General features: G+C 37.9%; 1 protein-coding gene across 1 annotated transcript in view; it reads right to left on the bottom strand.

The window, feature by feature from the left end:
• Nucleotides 1-7,937, bottom strand: part of LOC102858770 (tyrosine-protein kinase transmembrane receptor ROR2-like) — a 105,068-nt gene that overhangs the window by 35,638 nt on the left and 61,493 nt on the right. The window lies entirely within an intron of this gene.

The following is a 7,937-nucleotide window of genomic DNA, read 5'->3' as shown; positions in this document are numbered from 1 at the left end:
GACCCTTCACAGCAAGTGCATGAGGTCCTCCTCAGTTTCAGCAAGCAGGGTTGTGTCATCTGCATAACGCAGATTGTTAATAGATCTTCCACCAACTCATATGTAAATTTAAGCTGAAGCTAAGGAAATTAAATCAATTCCATGGGAACCAAAATTTGACCTTGAGTCTATCTCATATGAATTTCAAAACCATCTCAGGAACAGGTTTGATGCCTTGGGCATTAATGAGCGAAAACTGGATGAGCTGTGGGAGGATATCAAGAATAGCATCCAGGAAGAACGCAAAAAAGCAAATACATGTCCTCTTTAATCTCATCAAGCAATGCTGTCATCTGCACAATGCAGGTTGCTGATGAATCTTCCTTCAATCCTGATGTTAACATTCCTTCTCAAAAAGTCCAGTATCCTGAATCATCTGTTCTGCATATAGATCGAAAAGGTATGGAGATAGGATTCATTCCCCATGAACATCTTTCCTGATTTTGAACCATGCAGTGTTTCCCTACTCTGTTCTGACTACTTACTGCTTCCTGGTCCCAGTTTCTCATGACACAATTAAGTGTTCTGGTATTCCCATTCTTCTCAAGGTTAACAGCAATTTGTTGTGATCCACCCAGTCAATTGTCTTTGTATAGTCAATGAAATAAGAGATAGACATTCCTCTGGTACTCTGCTTTTAGCTAAGATCCATCTAACACTGGCTATGATATCTCTAGTAGCACAGCCTCTTCAAAAACCAAGCTTCAGTCTTCAACATTCTTGCTCTTTAGCACTCCGGAGATGTCCCCGACAGCAGATTTTAAAAAAAAATACACGTGATTATTTTTTAAAATAGATCCTCCTTGACTATACTTCATTGACATTATGTTTCATAAAAGCATTCCCATACATTGTGTTTTATAAAATTAAGTACCAATCAACAATACCCATCATTGCCCCGTCTTTTCAGATGTCCACAAGATCTCTCCAATTTTCTTTACCCCCTCCCTCCACCCACCAAAATGAGAAACCTTATTTCTCTCCCACCCCATCGTTACTCCTCTACTCCCATCCCTTTCCCCATTGGACTCCCATACACATTTTACAAGTTATCTTTCTGTTTGTATAGCATTGGTCTTATGTAGAATTTGTTCTTATGAGAATGAGTTAGTTCACTCAGTCTTTCTCAAGTTATGTAGTTTCAAAACTGTTGCTCCTGAGTGCTACGTAGTATTCCATCTTGTAAATGTACAATTTCTCAATCCATTTGGTTGTAGTTGGACATTTGGACTGTTTCCATATTCTTGTAATAGTGAATAATAACGCTATGAACATGGGTGTACATATCTCTGCTTGTGTCTCAGTTCTAATTTCTCTGAGGTAAATTCCAGGTAGTGGAATAGCTGAGTCATATGAAATGTCTATGTTCAGCTTTTAGAGGAAATGCCAAAATGTATCCCAGAGTGGGTGTATCATTTTACAAACCCACCAACAGTTTATGAGAGTTCCCACCTATCCGCATCCTAACATTTATTGCTTGCTGCCCTACTAAACTTTGCCACTGCTACTAGGGTGAGATGTTGTATCATTGTGATTTTGGTTTGCATATCTTATTGCCAGTGATTCAGAGCATTTCTTCATGTGTCCGTTCGCCATATCTGAATGTCTTCCTCTGTGAAAATTCTTTCTATATCTTTTGCCCATTTTGTAATCGGGTTATCAGTCTTTTTATTCTGGAGGCCCAATGGTAAGCTTTTTGCTATGAGACCCTTGTCTGAGATAACATTGCCAGTTGTAGAGTTTCTAGTCACCCTTCTGGAAAAAGTTTTTGATATACACAAAATCTTTAGAATTAATCTTTAGAATGTTTCATTCATCAACTTTATCCTCTCCAGATTGTACATTTCTGTATTTGTCTGCCTCTATAAGCTAAACTTGGTCCCATTTTATCTCTTATGAACTTTATGGTTTGAGCTGAGTTTTGTATACAGCGTGAGATACGGCTTCTGCTTCGGCTTTCTGCAGGTAGCAGAAAGCATAATTTGTTGAAGATGTTATCATTTCTCCATTTGATAAATTTTGTTTCCTTGTCAGTTGACCATAGGACCATGAATCCTATTCCTGGGTTCTCAAGTCTGTTCCACTGCTATGTGATGTGCCTTTCATTGTGCCAGCATCATGTTGTTTTGATTACTATGGTTGTGTAGAAAGTTTTGAGGTCAGAGAGTGTTATGTCTCTCACTTCCTGTTTGTTTTTCAGAAGTGCTTTGATTATTCAAGATCTCTTTCCTCTCCAAATAAACTTGACAATTTCCCTTTCAATCTCCTTGAAAACTGAATTTGATATCTGTATTGGGATTATATTGAACATGTAGATAGCTTTTGGTAAGATTATCATTTTCACGATACTGAGTTTTCCTATGCATGAGAACATTTCCCCATTTATTTAGGTCTTTTATTTGTTCTTGCAAAAGTGCTTTATAGTTTTCTTTGTACAGATCTTTTGTGTCTCTAGTTAGGTTCATTCCCAACTATCTCAAGGTTGGCTACTGTAAATGGTATTACTTTCTTGGTTTCCTTCCGTGTGCTTTCTTTGTTGCTGTAGAGGAATGACACTGACTTTTGTATATTGATCTTGTATCCTGCCACCCTACTAAGTTGGTCTACTAGCCCTAACAGCTTTTTTTGTTGCGTCCTTGGGAATTTCTGTGTATACTATCACATCATCTTTATTTGCATATAGTGACAGTTTAACCATCTCTTTGCCAATCTGGATGCCTTTTATTTCCTTTTCCTGTTGTATTGTCCTAGCAAATAGTTCCAATACAATACTGAATAGGAGGGGTTAAATTTGGCATCCTGTGACAGCAGATATGAACGGAAACAATGGAAGTTATAAAAGTGTTCAGGTCTTTCATTCATAGGGTCACTATGACTTGTATATGACTTGATGACCCTTAACAACAACAACAACAACAACAATATATTTTTTGATTCTTGACTTCTGCTTAAAAGTCTTTTGACTGTGGATCTAAGTAAGATGAAACCATTGACAACTTCATTCTTTTCTCCATCTATCATAATGTTCCATATTGGCCCAATGATGAGGATTTTGTTGTCTTGATGTTGAGAGGCAACCTACATAGAGTGCTGAAGTCTTTGATCTTCTGTAGCAGGCATTTTAATTCCTCTGTAATTTCAGCAAGCAAGTTTTCCATCTCCATAATGCAGGTTGTCAATGAGTATTCTTCCAATGCTGTTATCATATCCTTCTTCATAAAGCCCAGCTTCTGCAATGATTTGTTCAGCATGCAGATTGAACAATTATGGGGAAAGTAGGCAGTTCTGATACACACATTTCTTGATTTTAATTCAAGCAATGTTCCCTTGCTCCATTTGGATTAAAGCTCTTAGTCTAGGTATAGGTTGTTCATGAACAAAATTAAGTGCTTAGGGATTTTCATTCTTTCATAACTTGTAATCCACAGATCTTTGCATAGTCAATGAAACACAGTAATCTCTACTTCTTGCCAAGACCCATTTGACAGTGGCAAATGGTGCCACAGTCTCTTCTAAATTCAGCTTAAATTTTGCTAATTATGTTAATGTACCCTTCTAGGACGGTTTTTTTAAAATCAATCTTTAGCAATATTTTGTTTGCATGTGATATTAATGATATTGTTCAGTAATATCCACATTCTTTTGAATACTCTTATTTGGGAAAGGGAACAAATATAGATCTCTTCCAGGAAGTTAGCCAGATAGCTATCTGCCAGATTTCTTGTCAGAGCCTGGTGAGCATGTCCAGGGCGGAATCTGTTTGCTAGCACATGTCAATTGTATTCCATCAATTCCTGGGAACTTATTTTTTTACCAATGTCTCAGTGAAGCTTTAACTTCTTCCTTAATCACTACTATCATATGCTTTTTCCTGAAATGGCTTTATGTTGGTCAATTCTTTTAGGTACATGTGTGTTTATCTTCTTTTGATGCTTCCTGGATCATTTATAATTTTGCCATGACATCCTTCAGTATTGCAACTTGAGGCCTGAATTTTTCAGTTCTTTCAACTTCAGAAATTCTGAGTAAGTTCTCTCTTTATTTACTGACTCCAGCTCTATGCACATTTCATCATAATACTTTGTTTTGGTTTTTTTTTTTTAATACTTTGTCTTCTTGAGCTGCTCTTTGAAATCTTCTTTTCAACTCTTTTACTTTATCATTATTCCCTTTGTTTTGGCTTCTTGACATTCTAGTGTGATTTTCAGACTCTTCTGACATTCATTTTTATCTTTTTCTTCTCCTCTGTGTTTGTAATGACCTTTTATTATGATATCCTTGATGTCATCCCACGGCCCATTTGGTCTTCAATCATTAGTTTTATTAAATGCCTTGAATTTTCGTTTTCTTCAGCTTCAGTGTAAATTTGCACATGAATAATTGATGGTCTGTTCCACAGTCAGTCCCTTGGTCGGTTTTTACTGAGGACATTTAGTCTCTCTAATGACTCTTTCAACAGATATTGTCAATCTGATTCCTTTTTATTTCATTAGGTGATATGTGGTTGGTCTTCATTTTTATTTATAATTGTTATGAAAGCAGCAGATGTGATGTGAGTGTGTCTGAGTCCAACTTCTGCCCACTTCATAAAGTGAAACTTTCCTCATCTATTGCAATAGCAATAGCCATATGCTATAGCCATAGCAACAAACTGATAGCTGTTAAGTCAGACACACTTCACCCTCCATGTTCTCTACTTATTTCCACCAATCACTGGCTTTAATATTTGTTACTGACTCACAGACTTTACTCACAGTTTAGTAAGACTGAGGTTTATTAGAGAAGTAACTTAGAGAGTGGGGAGGCAAGTAATATCACTCAATGCAAGTCCAGCATTAGTCCAGTAGTCCCAAGGCAGATTAATAGCAAAATACAATTTCTTAATTACTACAAGTTCCAGTTCAGTTCAGCAGCACAAATCCAAATCATCCAGCAAGGCTGGCCTCAGAGCAGTCTAAGTCACCTTCTCCTTCAATCATCAGGGAAGAACAGCAAAACCTTTAATTGTGGCCTCTAACTCAGAACTACTGTGGTAACACCTTACCACAGTTTCTCCACAGCAATGCCACAGTTTCTCTACCACCACACCAGGATCTCACTCTCACCAGAGTCTTGCTCTAGTCTCCCTCAAGTGAGAAGTTCTCTTTCTCTTATCCTACTTCCACAGCTATTGATGATTTGCAAGATTATGTCATCTGCAGTTAATGTAGCTGGAGATCAGAGGGGCTAATGCAATGGCTAGAAAAATAAACTATAAAGCTAACACCCCAATGTACTTGCAAAGTATTAATCACTGCTTGTGCAAAATTCAATCATTCAATCTCTAATCTCATTTCTGTCACCAAGACTGAAATTTCTGATTACCAGTCCCAACTTCTGCCTTCCAGTCACCAATAATAATTAATAAATCTTGATTGCATGTTTGACTAAGACCCACTGGCTGTGCTGGGTAGTGATGGAAACTCCCTGGGAGATGAGGGTAGTGTATTACAATGTCCAATTAATTAGAATTAAGTTCTTGAGCTGCCCTGTCCCAGTATAGTCCATGACTTCATGTATTGTACTAGGTGTGAGCAACAGGTGAAACTGTGACTAATCACTCCACAGGATGACCCATAAAGGTGCCTACCCACAAACCAGGCACAGGCATTTGTTTTAATAAACTGCATCAGACCCAGCTCCGGTTCTTTCTATATATGTCGAGTTGCAGTCAGCTACTTAATACCTTTCTATGCCTGCATCTTTACCTGTAAAGTGATTTTTTAAATAAATTTTTTACTTTATACTGGTTTATTTACAAAGTTTGTATACATTGTTTTCCACACTGGATATTTCCAATTTCCTTTACCAATTCCTTCCTTCACCCATCAAATGATATGACCCTATGATTAACCCCCAGCCTGGCCCATCCTGACCTCTCTGCTCTACTCCATTCCCACCATGGAACCTATTACATTTTCTACAAGAATGGGCTTATAGAGTTTTTGTACTTATGGGATTGAGTTAGTTCATTGAACATAATGCTCTCCAGTACCTCCAAAATTAGGTAATGGTTTACAAAATCATTGCTTCTGCATGTTGCGTAGTATTCCATCATGTGACTGTACCACAATTTCTCAATCCATTCACTTGTGGTTGGATGTCTGGGCTGTTTCCAAATTCTTGCAATGGTAAATTACAGTTATGAACACGTCTTTATATGTACAAGTCTGTTTGTGCCTCAGTTCTCATATTCTTGTGGTATATTCAAAGAAGTAGAATAGCTGGGACATATGAAATTTCTATGTTCAGCTTTCTGAGGAAATGCTGAAGTGCCTGTCAGAGTGGTTGTATCATTTTACAGTCCCAACACTGTATAAGAGTTCCGATCTTGTCACATCCTCTCTTATATTTATTGCTTGCTGCCCTGTTAAATTTTGCCAGTGCTACTAAGGTGTTATGGTACCTTATTGTGGTTTTGATTTGCATCTCTCTTATTGCCAGTGATTTTCAGCATTTCTTCATGTGTCTGTTGGCCATCCAAATATCCTCCTCTGTGAAAATTCTTTCTATGTCTTTTGTCCATTTTGTAATTGTGTTATCAGTGCTTTTCATTTGGAGGCACTGTAGGATTCTGTAAAATTTTGATATGAGACACTTGTCTGAGATGGTATTGCCAGATGATTTTTCCCCAGTCAGTAGTTTCTTTTTCACTCATTAGAAAATGTTTCTGTTGCTCACAGAAATTTAATCTTTAAAAGGTCCCATTCATCAATTTTTTCTTCTCCTGATTATACACTTCTGGCTGTATTTAGCAGTCTCTTTATATCATAGACCAAGACTTCTAAACTTGGTCTCAGTGTGTCTTTGTTAACTTTATGTTTTTTGGCTTTAGTCCCAGGTCTCTGATCCACCTTGTGTTGATTTTTGTGTATGGTGTAGTTTCTGTATCAGATTTCTCAGGTCCAGTTCTGCTGTCAGGGACCTTTCCAGAATACTGAGAAGCAACGACATCAGTCTAGAGACTGAAGTGTACCTAATCCAGTCCATAGTCTTCATAATTAATTGCTATGTATCACAGAGCTGATCTAAGGAGGATAATGTGGATTTCTCTGTTCTTCAAAACACCTGCAAGGGTTTTTTCCTAGTACTTCTTCCACAATTTTCTCAGTGACTAATCTCTCTATCTTCCATGTTCTGGAATTCCAATCATATGTATGTTGTTCCTTTTGATGTTATCCCATATGATTCTAATGTTCTCTTCATTTTCTTTTTGCTGCAAAAGGTCAAGGACTTTAGTCTTCAACATCAAGAAAACAATGCCATTGGCCCAATCGACAGCACCATGATAGATGGAGAAAACATTGAATTGTTAGCAATTACAGCTTGCTCAGCTCCACAATCAACACTCTTAACACCTGCAGTCAGAAAATCAAAAGATGAATTGGATTAGGAAAATTTACTGTCATGGAACTCTCCAGAGTGCTAAAGAGCAACGATGTCAGTCTAGATACAAAGGTGTGCCTAATCCAGGCCATGGTCTTCTCAATTATTTGTTATATTTCAGAAAGCTGGACAATGACTAAGGATGACAAGAGAAGAATAGATACCTTCGAGTTGTGGTGCTGGAGAAGAGTCTTTAAGATACCATGGTGAAATCAAGTCTCTTCTTGGAAGGTAGAATTTTGAAGCTCTGCCTCACTTACTGTGGGCATGTGGCCAGGAGTGACTCATCCTTGGAGAAGGACTTCATGCTTGGAAGGGTGGAGGGACAGCACAGGAGAGGAAGACCCTGGATGAAATGGATTGATACAGTATCTGGGGCAATGGGGGTTGGTGTCTCAGAATTAGTGAGACTGGCTCAGGATCGGGAAGGGTTCAGAGCTGCTATACATAGGGTCACTATACATCGAAGGTGA

This window comes from Elephantulus edwardii, unplaced genomic scaffold, assembly GCF_000299155.1.
Source record: "Elephantulus edwardii isolate Elephantulus edwardi_28Jun2011 unplaced genomic scaffold, EleEdw1.0 scaffold00560, whole genome shotgun sequence".
NCBI lineage: Eukaryota > Metazoa > Chordata > Mammalia > Macroscelidea > Macroscelididae > Elephantulus > Elephantulus edwardii.
Note: the sequence above shows the minus strand (reverse complement) of the source record. Positions and strands in the feature narration are given on the sequence as shown.